Below are 21,154 nucleotides of genomic sequence, written 5' to 3'. Positions count from 1 at the left end.
TTTCAATTATAAATTATTAGCAGCACATCCCTATAAATATAAATATAAAAGTTCACAAAATTCAAAGGCTTTGTTGAGGAGGGAGGGGATATGCAATTGATAAATAAAAGGGGCAAAGAGGAAAATATAAAAATATAGATAATGTTTTATTTCTTAAGTAGGGAGATAGCTATCCTGGGCCTATCCTAGTATTATTCTTTAGACTGTTCATATGACACGTTTCTATACATTATTTCATTGAAAAAGGTGAAATGTTTTGCCTTTATGTAAGTTATTGTGCCTGCCTTACACAAATTCCAAAGTGGACAGCAAGCTCAGGGACCTGCTACCTCCTAAGCATAGTGAATTCTGAGGCCAACACTAATTTTAATGGTTAGTACCTTAAAATCCTGTTTAAGAATATCTTCCTTATTCTTAACAATGTAATAGAAGTGATAATAGTGAATGCCACCACATGAGGATATCAGAAATGGAGATTCAGAGATACTATACTTACATTATTAGAGTTTTCTGTATGACTTTGCATGATATGAAATACTGTTGATGATTTCGAAGAAGAGGATAAGATGAGAGGGGTAGGAGGACACTGTTTAATCTAAAAATGTAATCTGTGTCAGCCACGTAAGCATGAATAAAATGATCATAAATTCATTTAGCTCCCAAATCACTGCCTTTCCCCCCCTCTTCTATTACACTCATCTCATTCTGTTTTCAATTTTTGTTATTTGATGACATCTTCTAGCTTACTACTGGATAAAAATCATTAATTGATGGAAATGAAACTTCATGAAACTATGCAGTTTCCTTACCACCAAAAACACTGCCTCGTACATAACTGGCAGGCCATAATTTACAATCAATTTAAATAAAAATTGCTACTGTCACCTTCTAAGGTAGATGTTTATTGTTAACCTAAAACACTTTTTTATGATTTTGTATTTGAGTGCATATTTATTTCTACATATGCTGAATTAAATGACATTACCTTAAATTTGGCCCTTTCAAAAATTACATTTTACCAGCATTTGTTCATTCAAAAAAAATTAATGACCACTTTTTATGTGCTAGGCACTAATCTAGGCAATAATTTCAAGGATTAATAAGTCATAGTACCTGCACTTGATAAAATTGTTTCTAAATACACATGATTCATGATATTTGAATGTACAATCTTTATTTATTACATTCAATAAAAACAAATTCAATCTTTAGTCAGTAGCAGTATTCTCAATGGTCACAAATTAAAGCCCAATTTATGCAACTATAATAAAAACCTTATTAATGTTCATCTCATTATTTTAGGCAATAAAAATGACTTAAATTTTCACTTATCTACTGCATGATTTTTCCTTAGTCTCCTACATTGTCAGCTCTGTGTCTGTGCGTGTGTGTGTGAGCACTAGGACAGGGAATGCTTTTTCCTCACTCTCTGCAAAAACGCTTTGTCTGACTTTATTATATCATTTATTTCATGCTGTCTGTTAATTTATTGAATACATGTTCATAGCCTCATTGCACTCTATTTTCTGTAGAAAGGTTCAGTGTTTTATACAACTTGGATTTTCCCACAATTTTTTCAACAAAGTAAGGATTCCATTAATTTTCATGAATGAACTCAAAGTTTACAATCATTTAGTAACCCTAATAAATATCATAATTTAAATATCAATGGGATGCTGCTCAGAAACTTCACCTTTGTTTAAATATCAATATGGTGAGGGTGGTCACTCTATTATTTGGCACTGATGTCTGAGTCTGCAAATCTGCTTGAAGTAGGAAATGTAGCAATAGCAAAATAAAACATACTCCTAATTACTTGGGAAAAATTTTCAAATATCTTTGGAAATGAATCACAATAAAAACATAGCAAGGTTTAAAGAAATTAGTAGCATAAAATTGATTTTTGCCTAAATAAACTCTTAAAATTTTTAATATGCCTCAGTTTAATTGTTAACAATAGAAATAAAAATAGGTTTACAGGTTTTCACATATATTTCAATATTATGTTATTCATATATATCTGAATATATGGGTGTGTATACGTGTACACACACACATATTTATTTAAATCATGTCCCAACTCTGTTCAGTCATGCATCTCTTGCAGATAGTAAGTCTGTAGGCTGCCACCTGTTTTTTGTGTCAAATCAATCTTGTTCAGAGAATTGTCCCCACCTCTTCTGCCTCCAAAAGGGAATAGTCAGAGACTGCTTTGGTTGGATAGTTATTCTCTCACCTTTTCTCAAGAGAAATCAGCCTCATTGTTTACTAATCAAAGCTAGAAAATGTCTTTCTGGCCTTCCTCATGTGGCTACTGTGAGGATGAAAGAGCCACTCTGTGAGATCAGCTGGGATTGACAGAAAGGCAATGGACTTCAGTGTAACTCAAAACAAACCATATAACTTCTTATGGGCTTTGGTTCTTCCCTGCAAAATGAGGATAAGATTCATCTCATAAAATTGTTTTAAAAAATAAATGAAATAAATTATGTGAAAACTTTACACAATCTCTGAAGCAGAGCGGTAAAGTCAGTTATTATTAGGTGACAGTAGGATACATATGTAAAACGTTGCACAACATAGAGGATTACTGGAAAGCTCCAGTGTAGCGCTAGAATGTGCGTTTTATCTGAAACAAAACAAAACAAAACAAAACAAAACAAAAACCCTCTGTTTTAACCAGCTTTTTGGTTCTCTTTTTAATCTTTCATTATGTAGCTACTGAAGGGACAGTAAAAGAATCTTTCTTGCCTTATGTGTTTCTAGCTGGAAGAATAATTTTACAATAAATAATTATTTAACCAAATAGTATGGTATCTAATCTCAGGTACTAGTTAGGGTGATTCATATTATCAAGGCTGAAAGACTTTAGAAAAAAAAAGAAACAAGTGGGTGGACCGATAGGGACAGATTATAGGGAAGGTGGGACTTTAGCTGGACCTTGAAACAGTGAAATAATTTCAAGAAATAATTTCAAGAAACAAGTATTCCAAGCTAGAAGTAAAGTATGAAAATAGGTATAGACAACTCATTTTAAAAGCAATTTCCTTCAGTATGCAGGGAAAGAATGAAACAAGATCATAACAATGTATGTTGGCACAAAACAGTAGACAAGAAAATCAGCATTTCACTGGATCAAACTTTGCCTGGGAAGAATATCACTGACAGAGGCCTGACATGTATGGCTACAATGGCCTCTTTCTCTAAAGATGCTTGCTGGCTTCCAGCTTTGCTTTTCCTGTGCTCTCTCTTGCCCACAGCAGTCAGTCTGGACTTCCCAGGAAGAGCTGGCTTCCTCTGCTTATAAATCTTATAATGGATTTATAGACCTGTGTCTTCCAACAGATTTGTATTCCTTGTTTCATTGAGAATTGCAGTGATCTTACAAGTATGTTTTCATGCTCCTTAAATTTCTATAATTAGAAAAAAAAAATTTCCTAAAAGATGCTATGGTTTTAATGTACCATTATTCACTGCATATTTTCATTATTTTCAACAAGTATCTATTAGTACTATATAAAAAAATATAAACATCATAGGGACGCCTGGATGGCTCAGTGGTTGAGTGCCTGCCTTCAGCCCAGGGCGTGATCCTGGAGTCCCGGGATCGAGTCCCACGTCAGGCTCCCTGCATGGAGCCTGCTTCTCTTCTTGCCTATGTCCCTGCCTCTCTCTCTCATGTCTCTCATGAATACATAAGTAAAATCTTAAAATATATATATATATATATAAACATCATGAAATTAAATTCTTTAGCAAAAATTATGTACCAGTTATGTTATGACCATTATAGATATGTAATATATGCTTGTGCTAAGACTGTATATTATCACATTTACTCTTCTAATAATCTTTTTGGGTCATTATTATTATTATCATTTCATTTTCTAGAAAGAACTGTTACTTACAAAGCCTAAGTTACTTTCTTCGAGTCATAGAAGCTCTTAAATGGTTGAGATGATATTGAAAACTCTTCAAATATAATCAAATGGATTTTAAGGAATGGATGGGGCAAGAAGCTTCCTGAATTTCCAAACTATAAAGGGTGCTACAATAACTTTAGCCCTAATTCACAAAGTGTATAGGTACTGAGCCTACCAATGTAGGAAACCAGGGGGAGAGGGAGGAAGAAATTCATATGATTAAGCACAAATCTTTTTCCATTGAGTATTTTTATACGTGTGTGTGTAGTTTCAGTCAGCGAAAAGGTAGTTAGAATCTTCAAACTGCCCTGTTTACTCAACACAAAAGTCTGTTTTTTATTATCTGTGTTATGAACATTAAAAATTTTATGGTACATAGAATCACAAAAGAAAACTGAAGAGAATAATTTTTTAAAAAGCATATGGAAATTTCTTTCAGAACACTGACTCTACTACATCAGTGTAAGTGAATCAAGTAGGTATGTCGGACCCAATAAACAATTTTGACTAATAAAAGCTGTTTCCTCCATCATTAAATAAATGGCCTTCAAATATTTTCAGCGTTTTAAATTTGAAAATGCATTGCTTAATTGCCCAGTGCCAGGCTCCAAATTGCCAGCCTGTCTAGTGCTCAGTGGGAAACATGCATATATAAACATTTATGACAATCTGTACACAACATATCAGAAATAAGAATGACAAGAGGTATAATCATTATATGGTAGAACAAGTCATATTTCAAACATAAGGTAGTAAGAAAAACAGTTCTAGTAGAAGGTCCATGTACAGTGAGACTTTTCAATATATATGAGACCTTAGAAATCATAAGCAAGTCCAACAAGGAGAAAGGAGGTCTTTACAAGGTGTCCAGTAATAAATAATTTACGAAGCAATTTAGAGACCTCAGCAGTCACCACTTACAAGGTTGTGGTAAGGGAACGGAGTCTATATTTGCAGAGAAGAGTAGAATCAATACAAGGAGCACGCTGTCAGTGTTTTCTATAGTGTCAATATCTCAGACTGGCTGTGCTCACGGGTGCTCCTGTGGAAACAATCTCCAAAAGTATACTATCGAGTGACACACTGCATGGATTAAATGATTTACTTTAATCCCCTAACTGCATGTTGAAAGACCAATAGCCCAAAAGGAAGACTAGAGAGCCTGAGGACAAAGCAACCTATAATAACAGTGTGATTTTGGAATGGTTTATTCTTAAGAAAGCCCTAGTGCCACGGCAAGTTCCATCCAGAACAACGAGTAAAAATGAGAAGTGGCCACAATAGACTTATAATATCTAGCTACCAGGAGGATCATTCACAACATTGAGAGATCTGATTAAATAGATTTATTGGTCAACTTTCCTGTATGTAAGTCATCAAATAAAATGTTGATTTCATCTTGGAGCAGCAATGAGCAGTCTTAACTCCTTTTTAGTCTGTATTATGGGATAAGATCGGGTAGCAATTTCTGAAGTGTGTCTTATTAAACTAAAACATGGCCTGAGCACCAAATAATTAGGTGTAAGAAGTACTTATTTCATTAAATCTGAAGGTCATAAAATTAAATTGACCGGAAGCATAGAGCAACAGGCAGGTTCAGAGTCACATGGAGTGGAAAACTTTCCATCACTAGTAAGGAGGTAGGTTTTTTAAAGTTGGCTCTCCAATCCCACTGCTTTGTGATTTTGACCTTTTAAATGAGAAGATGGGTCCAATTTAGTTCTAGTTCCTTCCAGCACTAACAATTCTACTGTTATCAGCATCAATTACTGTTCAGTGGTATAGCAGATTGATCATTTGTGAGGTACTGAGGTGTGTGGAAAGGCATCAAATTGTCAGAATAAAGAACTAAGATGTAAATATAAGAAGAAATTTGTTTTTCTGGATCAGATTCTGCCATTTAGAAGCACTTGCATCACATTTAGAAGGTAGAAGAGATGCAGAAGCTATTGCTTCATGCAGTAGTAGGAAGCAAATAAATGCCTAAGCTTCACCATATAGAAGTTTCTATAAAGGCCTCTGTTGTTTTTCCTGGAACTCAGCCACCTTGATGTTGGCGATAGTTTGATCAGTGAGGCCAGCTCCTCGGCTCCAAAGTTAGCAGTGAACCTGAAAGCTAATAGCTTTCTTTCCTGAATTTCCTTTCTCTAGGCTTTCCAGTGGTGTTGTGAGCACTGTGTTCTTTGAATTTAATCCCTTCCGGCTTCAAATTCCTAAAGTCGTTTCTGTCTTTCTTACCAAAGCATAAATGTGACACTGTCTTTTAATATTTTTTCATAGGTGAAAGCCATCGCAACACATATATTTCACTTAAAGTTTGAGGAAACAGAATGAAAAAAGATATCAGAGACACTGGGATAAAATCTACCAGGAATGGATGGTCCATTTTGTCTCCATTTAAATCTCAAACTTATTTGTACCATGAAGAATTTGGTATATTAATCCTTAAGATTCCTAATGCGTAAAAGTTCTAAGATCGTATGATTCTAAGCTTATTGTTCAGAATGTCCAAATGTTCAATCTTGTCAAATTATATATAGCAGAAGCAATTTCTAAACTCCCTACTAAGTGGTCCTTAGTGAGGAATATCATTGTCTTAGGGTCTGAGTACATAAAGATAGAGAATACACTTTGTATTTTCATGGAGTCAACCTATCTGTGGAGAGAAAAATTGACACAAATAATTAGTATGAATAACTGGGCAATTACATTATTCTAACTTAGTTACTTCTGAAATTCAGAGGACAATTCATAATTGAAGAAAAGAGTGATCAATGGTATTAGCTCTAACATTGCTTTACGGAATGTGCAAATTTTAATTGGTGAACAAGTGTAAATAAGACTTTGGGGGTAAAAAAGAAAGCAAGTAATGGATGTTTGAAAGAATGCATGAGAAACTCATTAGACCTTTAGAGTGGGATCATATTATGGAGGTTTAGAGAGAGCTACACAGATATATTCAGGTTTGTTTTCATGCATGATTGGAGGCCATTAAAGATTTTTTAAACAAATAAGTGTACACATCAAAAGATTAAAAATTATTAAAGCTATATCTATCTTAGAAGTATTAAATGTGGCAAGTCCTAGAGCCAAAATCATGTTATAAATTTTATTAGTATAATTTTAAAAAAAGAAAGGCTAATCCGCACATAGAATTACATGCAAAAGAATAGCCTGTCTGTGAGTTGGCAAAAGAAGCCTGTCCCAAGGTAAACATTATCATGAAAGAAATTAAAGATTTTGAAAATGAATTTTAGGGGATCCCTCGGTGGCTCAGCGGTTTAGCGCCTGCCTTCAGCCCAGGGCGTGATCCTGGAGTTCTGGGATCGAGTCCCACATCAGGTTCCCTGAATGAGGCCTGCTTCTCCCTCTGCCTGTGTCTCTGCCTCTCCCTCTCTTTCTGTGTGTCTCTCATGAATAAATAAATAAAATCTTAAAAAAAAAAAAAGAAAATGAATTTTAAAGCAATGACATCATTCAGAAAAGAGTGAACAAATCTAAGTTTTATCATATTTTAAATTGATGAGATGTTAAACAAAATAATTAAGTTACTCAGTTTTTGAATTCACTTCTGAAGGTGAATTTTCAAAATCAACTTAAAAATTGTAAGCCTAGAAAAGGTTTTTAAATTTTTGTTTGTTGTAGGACACCTGGGTGGTTCAGTAATTGAGGGCCTGCCTTCTGCCCAGAGCGAGATCCTGGAGTTCCGGGATGGAGTCCCCCATATCAGGCTCCCTGCATGGAGCCTGCTTCTCTTTCTGCCTCTCTCTCTCTCTCTCTCATGAATAAACAAATAAAAAAATCTTAAAATTTTTTGTTTGTTTGTTTGTTTGCCTGAATTTGGCCAGGTTCCATCTATAAGGATATAGAGTGATTTCTGCAAATGAACTATGGCAAATTATTACTAATTTAACTAAAGTATACAATATGGTTAGGCAAAGACTATTGTTTAAGTGTATTTTGTCTTCTCTCTCAAGGCTTAGCTGACGCCTCTGCAGATAACACAAATTCAACATACATATGATCAATGAAGGAAGAAAGGAAAACCAAATCAGGTTAATTAAATCTAGTTATTAAGATATATTAAAAATACTGTCAATGTTCAGAGAGAAATTATGCTGAGGTCCCTTTAAGAGGGTCAATTAACTATTACTTTAAGATATGTAGAAAGCTTACATGGAAATAATTTGGCAAAGCCTGTTTGTTTTTTTTAAGATTTTTATTTATTAATGAGAGAGAGAGAGAGGCAGAGACACAGGCAGAGGGAGAAGCAGGCTCCATGCAGGGAGCCTGATGTGGGCCTCGATCCAGGGTCTCCAGGATCACGCCCTAGGCTGAAGGCGGTGCTAAACCACTGAGCCACTGCTGCCTCAAAGCCTGGTTTTTAAAGACAATCCAGAAGAGCAATCAGGTTCATCTGTAAGGTCGGGGCCAACAAATCCAATGTAATCATCAAGAAACAACAGCTAGAAATTAAGAATCTAGTTAGGGTTCATTCATTCATTCATTCAAGACTGGTAAGCCATATGTAAGAATAAGCCCTGTCTAATCACTTAGGAGTTATATCTAATTCTTCGGATCCAGCGTATAATGGGCAGCTGGAGTAGACTTAAATGGAGCCAGTAGCTTTGACAATCATCAGGATCTGTGTGTAGGCAGCATGCCCTAATTCCATGCCTATCAAATGCTATATGCCAAGATATTTTATCTTTTTCTGCTAAAAGTATTTAACAGACTAGAGTGGTAGCAACCTGCTGTTATTCAGAGTCCTTGCTCATTTTTATCTATTTCAAGAGCAGGAACAATCAAAATAGTAATCACAGGAAGGAAAGTCAAGAGAAAAAGTATGATGAAAACTATAGAAATAAATTTTAAATTATGTTACCTTGGTGGGTTTAAAGAACAAAACTAACTTTTGAAAGCTATGTTTATCTTGACTACTAATGCTTGCAATAAATAAAACATATGTCTTTAAAACTGGATGCTATAAATTTGATTGCTAGCAGTGTCTGTGAGAGAAAATATCAGAGAAGGTGAAAGACATATTATAAAGAAATATATTTAACCAGCTCAAAACATGAATTAAGAGTTTCAATGATCTAGACTAAATGTGGCTTCTTGTTCCATGGCCTTAGGTTTTACATAGAATTTCAAATGGAAATTTTAAAAATGCACTTTAAAGATTGACTTTGGATTACATTAAGCAGAAAAGTTGATCAACTGCCAATTATACACCAATTCACAAGAGAGTTATCAACTATGCAATACACAGAACTCTGATTTTTCTCTTTCAGAGTCTGTTTACTCAGTGGAAATTCTTTGGGATATGGTGCCAAAGAAATGGACGTGAGATCTAGCTTCACCATTATGGGATGAATAGATTTTAACAACTGTCTTTCTTTCCACAGAAAATGATAAATATTTGGCATAGAAAATCTGAGGAATATAGAATAATATGCAGAAAACCGCACAGCAATTCTATCGCTCTTTTCACATATATACAAATTTATATATTTAACATATTTATAAATTCATTATTATTAATAAATAGGAAATTGGTGACATATTACCATTTTTTTTAAGATTTTAAAAATTTATCTATTCATGAGAGACACAGAGAGAGAAAGAGAGGCAGAGACGTAGGCAGAGGGAGAAACAGGCTCCATACAGGGAGCCTGACGTGGGACTCGATCCCGGGTCTCCAGGATCACGCCCTGGGCCGAAGGCAGCGCTAAACCACTGAGCCACCTGGGCTGTCCTATATTACCATATTTGACCTACAAATAAAGCCATTTGTGTAGTTCAACAGGGTATAAATGTCTTCTTAGTTGCATTAGTTGTGCAACGACTTACACAATCAGATGCTAAAAGCTCGGGCACTATAATCCAAGATATCAGGGTTTAAATTTAAGCTGTCCCAATTACTTGCTATATAACTTTGGACAATTTTCTCTTAGATTTAGTTTCTTTATCCATAAAATGTGACAAAGATCCATAACATCTTTGTGGGGTCTCAATAAGATTACGTGAAATGTTCTCAGCACAGAGCCTTGCATTCATTCATTCATTCATTCATTTCTTCAAAGAGTGTTTACTGAATTCATTTTATGTTCCAGTCTCTGTGCCAGGTAGTTGCGCAAACAAGGCTGACATAGTTACTGCTCAAATGAAGCTTATAGTCTATTGAGGAAGATAGATATTCAAGGGATACTACAAGGTGATTAACTATAATCAAAATAAATATGTTAAAGGAAATTTAAATGTTATGAGAATATAGAAATGAGAAAGGAACATACCCAGCCTGAAGTGACCCTGAGGGTCAGCAAATGCTTCCCTGAGAAAGTAACATTTAATCTGGGACCTGAAGGAGGGGCAGCCAGGCAAAAAAGTGGAACAAAAGAATCCCAGAGAAGGCCCTGAGCCATTTGCACTTTGGAGCATTTAGGCTCAGGACTCAGAAGTACATTTCCATAATTGTGATCACATGCATTGTATATTTGTATATCTTGCTCTTTTCATTTACCATCCTGATATAACAATTGTAAATACTTATACACGTAACATAGAAGTACCCAAATACATAAAACAATAACAAATATAAAGAAAAACATTGGAAATAATGCAATAATAGTAGGGGACTTTAATGCTGCACTTATATCAATAAACAGATCACTTAAAAAGAAGATCAACAAGGAAACAATGGCTTTGTTTTTTTTTGGGGGGGTGTGCGAAAAGGTAGTTTTATTAAAGCATAGGGACAGTACCAAAGGGCAGAAAAGAGCTGCCAGAAACAATGGCTTTGAATGACACGTTGAAACAGATGGATTTAACAGAACATATTATATATGTTTTATATATATATATATATTCAGAACATTTCATCTTAAACAACAGAATACAACATTCTTTTCAAGTGCACATGGAACATTCTCCAGAACAGATCACAAATTGGCCCACAAAACAAGCCTTAAAAAATTCAAAAAGATTGAAGTCATACCATGCATCTTCTCTGACCACAATGTTATGAAACTAGAAGTCAACCACAAGAAAAAATCTGGAAAGACCACAAATACATGTAGGTTAAGTGACATGTTACTATTTTATGAATGAGTCAACCAGGAAATCAAAGGAACTAAAAAGTACATGTAAACAAATTAAAATGAAAACACAAATGTCCCAAAAAAACCTTTGGGATGCAGCAAAAGTGGTTATAAGAGGGAGCTCTATAGTAATTCAGGCCTATCTCAAATAGCAAGAAAAATCTCAATAGCCTAACCTTACGCCTAAAGGAGCTAGAAAAAGAACAAGAAACAAAATCTAAAACCAGCAGAAGGAAGGAAATAGTAAAGATTATAACAGAAATAAATGATATAGAAACTAAAACAAAACAAAACAATAAAAGAGATCAATGAAGCCAGGAGCTGGGTCTTTGGGAAAAAAAAAATCAATAAAATTGATAAACCTCTAGCCACACTTACCAAAAAAAAGAGAAAGGACTCAAATAAATAAAATCACAAATGAGAGAGCAGAAATCACACTCAATACCATAAAAATACAAACAATTATAAGAGAATATTATAAAGAAACTATATACTAACAAATTGGACAACCTAGCAAAAGTGGATAACTTCCTAGAAACAAATAACAAAAACTAAAACAGGAAGAAATAGAACAGACTGATAATCAGCAAAGAAAATGAAATCAATGTTCAAAAAACTCCCAACAAACAGAAGTTCAGGACCAGATGGCTTCATAAGCAAATTCTACCAAATATTCAAAGAAGAGTTAATAACTATTCTTCTTTCTTTAACTATTCCAAAATACAGAAAAAGGAAGGAAAACTTCAAAATTCATTCAATGAGGCTGGCATTCCCCTGAAAACAAAATGAGATAAACACACCACTGGAAAAGAGAACCACGGGCCAATATCCCTGATTAACTTAGATGCAAAAATCCTCAACAAAATACTAGCAAAAAACCTCCAACAATACATTAAAAAAGTCTTTTACTGCAATCAAGTGGGATTTATTCCTGGGTTACAAGGATGGTTTAATATTTGCAAATCAATCAGTGTGATACATCGCAGTAACAGAAAGGATAAAGAGCCATATGATCATTTCAATAGAAGCAGAAAAAGCATTTGACAAAGTACAACATCCATTCATGATATAGACTCTCAACAAAGTAGGTTTAGAGGGAACATACCTCAACATAATAAAGGCCATCTATAAAAAATCCACAGCTAACATCATCCTTTTTAAAATTATTATTTATTTATTCATGAGAGACAGGAGAGAGAGAGGCAGAGACACAGGCAGAGGGAGAGACAGACTCCATGCAGTGAGCCTGACATGGGACTTGATCCGGGGTCTCTAGGATCAGGCCCTGGGCTGAAGGCAGCACTAAACTGCTGAGCCACCCAGGCTGCCCCAACATCCTTAATGGGGAAATACTGAGAGCTTTTTCCCTAAGGTCAGGAACACAACAGGGATGTCCACTCTCACCACTTTTATTCAACATACTACTGGAAGTCCTGGCCTCAGCAATCAAACAACAAAAAGAAATAAAAGGCATCCAAATTAGTTAGGAAGAAATGAAACTTTCACTATTTGCAAATGACATACCATATAGAGAAAACTCCAAAGACTGCACCAAAAAAAAAAAAAAATGCTAGAACTAATAAATGAATTTAGTAAAGTTGCAGGATACAAAATCAATGTACAGAAATCTGTTGTATTTCTTTACATTAATAATGAAGCGTCAGAAAAAAATAATGAAGCGTCAGAAAGAGAAATTAAGAAAACTATCCAATTTACATCTGCACCAAAAACAGTAAGTTACCTAGGAATAAACCTAACCAAAGAGGTGAAAGACCTGTACTCTGAACAGTATAAAACACTGATGAACAAAGTTGAAGATAACACACAAAAAAATGGAAAAACATTACATGCTGTGGGTTGGAAGAACAAATATTGTTAAAATGTTTATAATACACAAAGCAATCTATGCATTTAATGTAATCCCTATCAAAATGAATAATATTTTTCACAGAACTGGAACAATTCTAAAATTTGTATGGAACCACAAAAGACTAAATAGTCAAAGCAATTTGGCAACTAAAAGCAAAGCTGGAGGCATCACAATTCTAGACTTCAATTTATATTACAAAGCTATAGTGATCAAAACAGTATAGTACTGGCACAAAAACAGACACACAGATCAGTAGAAGAGAACACAAAAGTAACAAGTAAACCTGTAATCTTTGTTGAAGTAATCTTCAACAAAGCAGGAAAGAATATCCAATGGGGAAAAGATGGTCTCTTTAACAAATGGTGTTGGGAAAGCTGGACAGCAATATGCAAAAGAAAGAAACTGAACCACTTTCTTACACCATGTGCAAAAATAATTTAAAATGGATTAAAGGGCACCTGGGTGGCTCAGTGGTTGAGTGTCTGCCTTTGGCTCAGCACGTTCCTATGTTATTAAAAAACAAGATTTGTAATGGCTGCTTAATGCTCATCATGAAGATGTATAATAATATACTTAACCATTCTCCTATTTAATAATTTGATTTGTTTCTAATAATTTCTATTTTAAGAAATGCTGAGATTAAAAAATTCATATTTACTTGAGATTATTGTCCCATAATGACATGTTGGGACAAAGTGAAAAACATTGTCAGTTTTACTAAAATTGTATTTCATTAAAAAAGATTTACATTCTGAAAGCTGCTATCCACTGGCTTCCTTAACTTTAGTCTTTCTTAACTTTATTTTTGAATCTTTACATATATCTGTAATAACACCACTATTAATACTACTACTGATCCTAGGGTAGTTATAATCCAATGAGGTCTTTCATATGAAAGTATCATCTGCATAGAAAATTGTGCTAAGTTGGTTATTCTTTTCATAAATCCTATTAGTTATTATTGACCAACTATATTAACATACAGGAATAACTCTAAGCAACTATAAATAATAATAATACTTATTAAAATCTTAGCCTGTTTTGTCTTGCAAAGAATGTTATGATAAATCTTCAAGGAAACTATCTGCTATACACTTGGTTTAAAAATATTATCTACTTTTGATTTAAATACTAGCTTTCTCCTTGGATTTAAGGAAAGTAGACTTCTTAATAAGTTCAGCTTTGTATCAGTGAAACTGAACTTCCATGGACAGTTGCATAGACTGTATACTTTTTTAAGGAGAAAAGACAGATGAATAACCTGAACAATTTACACTGTGAGGCCACTTGGTGAGATGCAGGGGGCAGTGTAACAAAGGCTGAGGAAAGAAAGCAGAACTACAAGAGTGTGCAGGGAGGGGCCCTGGGATCCGGAATTTCCTCAGGGAAATCGGTGGATTATCCTTTTTATAAAAAAAAGATAGTCTCTGTCTACTTTGTTAACAGGACTATTAAAAACCAAAGGTACTGAGTATTGCAGGGAACTCTGCACCATCAGCACTACTTAAAGAATTACATTTGTGTTAGAAAGAAAATGTGAACTTCTCTTGGCTGATTTATTAAAATAAAAGCAGAAATTTTATTCAAACTATTTGAAATAAATGAATACATACCTAGTAAATCATCACTCGCTTTTTAAAAGAAGTATAATATCAATTTTGTACTTATTTTAGTAAACTGCAAGACGATAAACAATTAGTGATTTCCTCATAATTGGAAAGCTAGCATCATAAACACATCATTTCAAACTTTATTTTGCTGGTGCATGTTAAGTTCATAGGTCACTGAGTTCAGAAATGTTCAAGCATCCCTCCTAAACACCCAGTCACTACTGAATACTCTGTTTTTTAGTCAAAAGAGAATAAAACATTAGATTAAAATTCCAACTAGAATATGAAAGCTTAATGGGGAATTACTTCAAATAGGAAACAATAATAAAACACTAGTTTAAATCTGGTATAAACATTATCACTGTCATTTAGAGAATTAAAATGTGAGTGCTTAAAATTTTGTTGGGATAATTTAAAATTAAAATTGTTTTGATGAGAATAAGTAAGTGTGATCACCAGCAGACCAATATTTAAAAGAATATAAACTAATCAGTATTCTGGCATATTCTAAGGTATTTACGAGTACTAAAGGTGCTCAGGAAAAGCAAAAAAAGAAAACCGGTCTTTAATGGAAATGATCTCCTTTAAGATTAACAGAAGAAGGCTGTACTAAAACCCTCCTAAATTTTTAGATGAGACTTTTCTTCCAGGCAACTGGCCAATCCATCTGCCTCTTTCTTAACTATAGTAACACTGTGAAATGTTTCTTAACCTCCTTGTTCTAGAAGGTATCTACATTATACTGCAAAGCATCAAGTAGGGGACACTGAGGTTAAGAGCAAAAGATTTTACCTTTGAAGATGACCCACTTACAGTTCTATCATTTTGAAGATATTGTCCTATTGCTCTTGACAGTCAGGCTTGCACTAGTTTTTATCAATATCATGATTTTACTCAGGCCCATATAAAAAGGCTATCTGAACATTTCTAATAATATACACTAGTTTTTATTGAACAAAGGTATAAATAAATAGACTGCATTCATGTTAAGGAATGAAGACACACATGCAGTCCAGAAGTATATGTAAGTGGCCATCACTCATTTTTTGTTGTTGTTCTGGCATTATTTGATTTTTATTTTTTAATGTAAATTTCCAAAAGCTAAAACTTTCATAAGACATTCGAGTGTACATTTTTTTTATTGAAACACAATTGGTAATATTGATTTTAAATTTCCCTGTGGACAGTCTCCAGGAAGCCCATTAAGGCTCTGACCCCTCCTGATGACATATGTGCTCTCCAGGGAGTGCCCTATCATCTCATCATTATCTTTTATTCATCCCCATACACTTGCTAGCCCCTGCAGGAATTAGGGATGGCAACAATTCAAAGACATAATAACCATGATAGAATGAAGTACAGGTAAGTGCCTCATAAAGAAATATGCTAACATACTGTTACTAAAATTCCAAGAAAGGAGAGTTTTTCCCTGACTTACTAAGTTTATTCATCAGAGAGATGGCCATAGAGTTGGACCTTGAAAAACAAGTGTAACTGCAACTGGTACAATGGGTAGATGAGTATCCCATGAAAAGTCTGGGGTATAAAGCATTCGTACTTTGTCTAATTCTAGCACAGGAATTAGAAAAGAAGAAATGGATCATATTATGGTAATGGTGGAAGGATTTCCAGATGTAATCTAGTCCAAGGGCTCCTCAAATCTTTAATTTATGGAAGTATCTTTTAAACAAATATCAAGCAACCCATAGGTAAAATACAAAGTGTGAATTGTATGGGAAATAAAAGCACTCCAGATGCGTTTGACTTGGCCGAGCACTGTTTGAAAGTCAGCAACCTAATTCCAACCTCTGATGAGAGAATGAGACCCAGAGAAATGATGTTACTCGCTCAAGATCATTCATTATTAGGACTGGAGACCGAGAGTCCTTTACTTACGCTGCAGTAATATGTATAACACTATGGATTACCTCAGCTGTTTTTGGGCAAGGTTCAAGAAATAAGATAAAATATTATTCAGATATCACACTTAGGTATGAAGAAATTAATAGTGGTGAAGACTATCTTAAACTCCAACTGAGTTTTATTTTAAATGTTATATTTATTATTCACTCTTAATTTCCCTGATGAGAAATTACATAAAGTAAAACTGAAAATCCTATAGAAGACCTGTATTTGCATATTAAAGTACAGTCATGTTGTCGCATTTTGCCAGAGCTGCCAGCTTTGCTCTCTTTGACACACTTCCAACATGGGTTCCATCGTGGCTGCACACATGTACAATCAATATGTGTCCTGCTCAAAAAAGTGAAGGTTATTTTCCCCAGGTTTGGATTTAATTCAATGCACATGTTAGATATTTTCCAGTTAACCTATTAAGGCTTTGTGTTATTAATTCTTGATAAATTACTTTGATTAATAAAATAATTACCTTATGTATAACAGAGATAAGCCAAATATTACCTATTAGGCAATTAAATATACATTCGATAAAAATTACATTACTCTTAAATTGCACAGGATTGTTTCCAAAAACAAAATTCTTACTTGAACACCAAAAAATATCTAAACATTAGGGATTGAAAAGATTTTTCAAATTTCTTCAGCTTATGGTAAAATGTTCCTTCATGTCCACCCGCACAGTAGTTAAACAAATATAGAAGAACACTTGTTATATTCCCTCTTGTTATCTTGTTTCTAATAAACAAAATGTTCATTCAGCAAATAAGTAGTCACACAGCATAGCAATTTCTTTACACAAAACACCCACACACACATACTCCCCCCCCCCCCAAAAAAAAAACAGTAAAAACAGTGACAGGACCTCTTTAATGACACAGCCTGGTATGATTTTCTAGACTGACTTTATCTCTGATTATTTACTGTGCCGTGAATAAGTGGTTGGCTCTGAAGGCAGTCTTCAAACGTTCAAATCCTGGTTCTATCACTTATTAGTTATGTGACCCTGGGGAAATGTACCTAAATTCTTTTTTGCCTCAATTTCCTTACGTGTAAAAATGAAATAATATCATACATAACTGAGAAGTATGTTAATACGTGTGAATTGTTTACTATTGTAACTGACATTTTTAAAATACTCAGTGTGAGTAATTATTAGTCTGAAACTATGAACAAGTGAAGGATTCACACATTTCTTTTTCTCAAAGGCAGAAGAAAAACCAAATATTCCATATGGATTATAAAATAACAACAAAAAAAAGTGTAGATTTTAAAAATTCTTAAGATATGCAAGAAATAAAAAGTTGAACTTGTAGGAAATATAGCCCTCTTCCACCCATCCTTTTCGGTGTATACAACTGCTGTTAAAGGCAATCATTTCTACTTCTTTAGGTAAAATAATCTTTTGTCTTCATTCATGAGCAAAACCAGAAGAGGCAGATCTGTTAAAAAGGGTTGGAGCTCCTGCAGGACAATTCAGAAAGTTGCATTTGAAAGGAAAGTACTGTGCTTAACACGTAGGAGGGGCCAATTCTGAGCCAGGCATTTTGCGAGGCCCTCTTCTTTCTCATTTAATCCTAATCAGATCCTACACAGTAAGATGTGTTATTGTCCTCAGTTTTATAGATGAGAAAACTGACACTCAAAAGGTGCAGTAACTTGAGCAGGAACACACACCCCTGACGAGACCAAGATTCCAACTTAAATTTATCTGATACCAAAGGCATTCCCTGGTCACCACGTCACATATATGGACTCGAGTCTAACAAGCCACTTTATTTAGTTTATTTAAAGTGCGCTCCATTATTTAGCTACTCTGTTGCCAGATTCAACACCTAGCTCTTAATTTGCTATAAATTTTACCATCTTCACTAAGATAAAAATATTTGTTTAAAAATCCGATTCTATAAGACTTGGATTTTGGAATCTATATAACAACGAGGTTTAGGACTTTAGAAATGCCTGTGGAAGTATTATTAGAGCTCTCATATATAGGAGTTCCCTTAAAAGATTTTTATCCTCTGTCACTAGAATCATTTGAATTTCAAAATCATTTGAATTTATGTAAAGTCATGAATAATGGGAATTTGTTATAATAATATTTGCAATGGTGCAAGTGGTAATGCAAAGAAATGCAAGGTCTAGCAGAATAATAAACACTAGATTTTGATTTTATTTAACTTGGACATAAATCTTATTTAGAACATTTGTATACACAGAAAATGGGTGTTTCTTGCTTAGATATCCTTTAAACTTCCACTCCAAATTGGTCACCAGAAGTGAACTGTTCTAACTCTTGTGTATATAAAGAAACTTGAAGGACTTAATTCTGAATATACAGGATTCAACAGGCAATAATATTTTTCATTCTCCATGGTGTGATTTTAATAAATATTTTAGCACTAAAAGTCTGTGATTCAAAAAGTGACCTAGAATCCTTTCAAAATTTAATGGTACAGTTTAACCACATGGAACACACTCATGTATCAAGTCAAATGGTTTCTTTTTTAACTTCAGGATAATCTAAAAAACAAACAAACAAAACAACAACAACAACAACAAAAACAGGGATGCTGGATGCTGGCGTGGCTCAGCAGTTGAGCATCTGCCTTCAGCTCAGGTCATGATCTCCTGGTCCTGAGATCAAGTCTCACATCAGGCTCCCTGAGGGGAGCCTGCTTCTCCCTCTGCCTGTGTCTCTGCTTCTCTCTGTGTCTCTCATGAATAAATAAATAAATCTTAAAAAAAATCTAGAAAACCAAAATATTTAAGATACTTGAAGCTAAACTGGCAAATGTCTCTTTCACATGACAAACTCTAGTAGAGGTGCTATCAATAAAAATGGCAAGATGCTGATAAAAAAGTAGAGTAAGGAGGTTATTTAATTCTAATAGATAAGTAACCCAAAGTATCAACTACTACATTAAGTAAAACTTTTATGCTTAGTTTTCAAACTCGATCTATTCATGAATATTAGGAATATCAATACTTTAGTCAGGGGCATCTACTTGTCACTCTTCAAGTCTTTTCCTGTGGAACTGGAGCTATTTCTTTACCTCACATCATTAATTTATTTACCTAGCCCTAGAAGAGGGGAGGGACTTACCTGGCGGGTAAATTCGGAAAGACTAAATTGGAATGATGAATAGCTCCATCTAAGTCTGCAAGTTCCCACAGAAGTTTACAGTTTTTTTCTCAAAAAAAAAAAAAAAAGACATGAATAAATTACAGAACTATATACAAATTACATGAATAAATTACAGTACATGCAAAAACAAATTTTAAAAAGTGTCTCATTATACATTATTTCCTCACAAATGCTAAACCACATAACCCTGTAAATTTAGCCAATAAGTTCAGCATGTGTAAAAGCAACATAAGCTGATACTGAAGTTGATAGTAAGAAATAAACTCAAAAGTTCAACAACTTGCATTGGAAATTGAAAGTAAATTAGAAAGTCATAAACAAATTGCCAGTTAGAAACTACTTAACATATACTTTAGTTCCATCTCTACATTAAAAAGTTTTATTCTATGGTTTATTGTAAATGAAAAATAAGACTGGGAACTGGGCATTTTCTTCTTGGCACTTTAAAATAAAAACAATAAATAAAATCTCATTGAAGCTGTAGGTTTCCAGGCTCATCAACATAACTGATCCAAGGGCCATTAGTGGCTCATAAAATAAGAAAGCTCAATAAAATAATCATAAACTCACATGTTTATTTAGTTCTGAGACCTAAGTGATGGACCTTTGTACCTGACCATGCCTAGAGACAGTTTCATTACACACCCGCGCACACACACACACACACACTAATGTGCTCTTAATTATGTAAACTCACATACACACATTTATGGGCATCTGTAATGCCATCATATCTATACTTTGGTAAACAACAAAGGGGTATTATTTAGTTTCCTTTTCTAAATAAATAAGTTGAGCAATAGCTTTTTATTTAAATTATAATTATTCTAACGCTTACTTCTAAGTTTCCTCTGAATGGCAGATAAACCCAAATTAAGAAGAAAGGCTTGACTAATGTGAACATATTTTATCCCTCTCTAATTGTATTTCCAGCTTTCAGAACTTGCTTTATCATTATCAAATTCATTTAAGTAATTTTTAAGGATAGAGGATCCAAAATTTTCATACAATAATCATCTTCTTTCTAACTTCCTAACTTACCCATAAATGAAGAATACTCAGAACTTTGTAATTTCTTAAGTGGCAGTAGTGTCTCAGACAAATTTAGGTTGAATAAAGCATATGTTTCCTATACAACAAATACATTGTTTTTACACACTTAAAAAATGTCTCTTGTTAGTAACACAAAGTTTAAGTAGAGTAATACTATATCCTTGATTAAAATAGTTGTGTCTGGTCAATCTTCAACTTACTGAAAGCAATGTTTATTCACACGTTAAGTTTCTATCGTCTACAATCAGTATCCCTCTCATTCCCTCTGGTATTTCCGAAGAAGGAAATTGAATTCTCTTCCTTTCAAGGTGATCTCTGTAGCTAGAATTTTGATATCTTCTTCTAGATTCATTTCTAGTCATGTTTAGGGGTGTTCTCTATTGACTCTCTCTGCTTGACCCATCCCAGATTCTCACCTCCTTCCCATCTTAAATCTTCTCTTGACTATTGTCCTACTTTTTTTTCCTAATTTTTCCCCCCTCAGTTCTAAGAAATTGCTATTTGGGCTCTATGTCAATATCATCCACTTACCT

General features: G+C 34.1%; 1 protein-coding gene across 3 annotated transcripts in view; it reads right to left on the bottom strand.

The window, feature by feature from the left end:
* HNF4G (hepatocyte nuclear factor 4 gamma) overlaps nucleotides 1-21,154 on the bottom strand; it is a 121,387-nt gene that overhangs the window by 50,456 nt on the left and 49,777 nt on the right. For all 3 annotated transcript variants that reach the window (XM_038579568.1, XM_038579570.1, XM_038579569.1), the window contains exon 3: nucleotides 19,527-19,614. The gene's annotated coding sequence lies outside the window, so the exon portion shown is untranslated. The remainder of the gene's footprint in view (nucleotides 1-19,526; nucleotides 19,615-21,154) is intronic.

This window comes from Canis lupus, chromosome 29, assembly GCF_011100685.1.
Source record: "Canis lupus familiaris isolate Mischka breed German Shepherd chromosome 29, alternate assembly UU_Cfam_GSD_1.0, whole genome shotgun sequence".
NCBI classification, from domain to species: Eukaryota; Metazoa; Chordata; class Mammalia; order Carnivora; family Canidae; genus Canis; species Canis lupus.
This window is presented reverse-complemented; position numbering and strand designations above follow the sequence as displayed.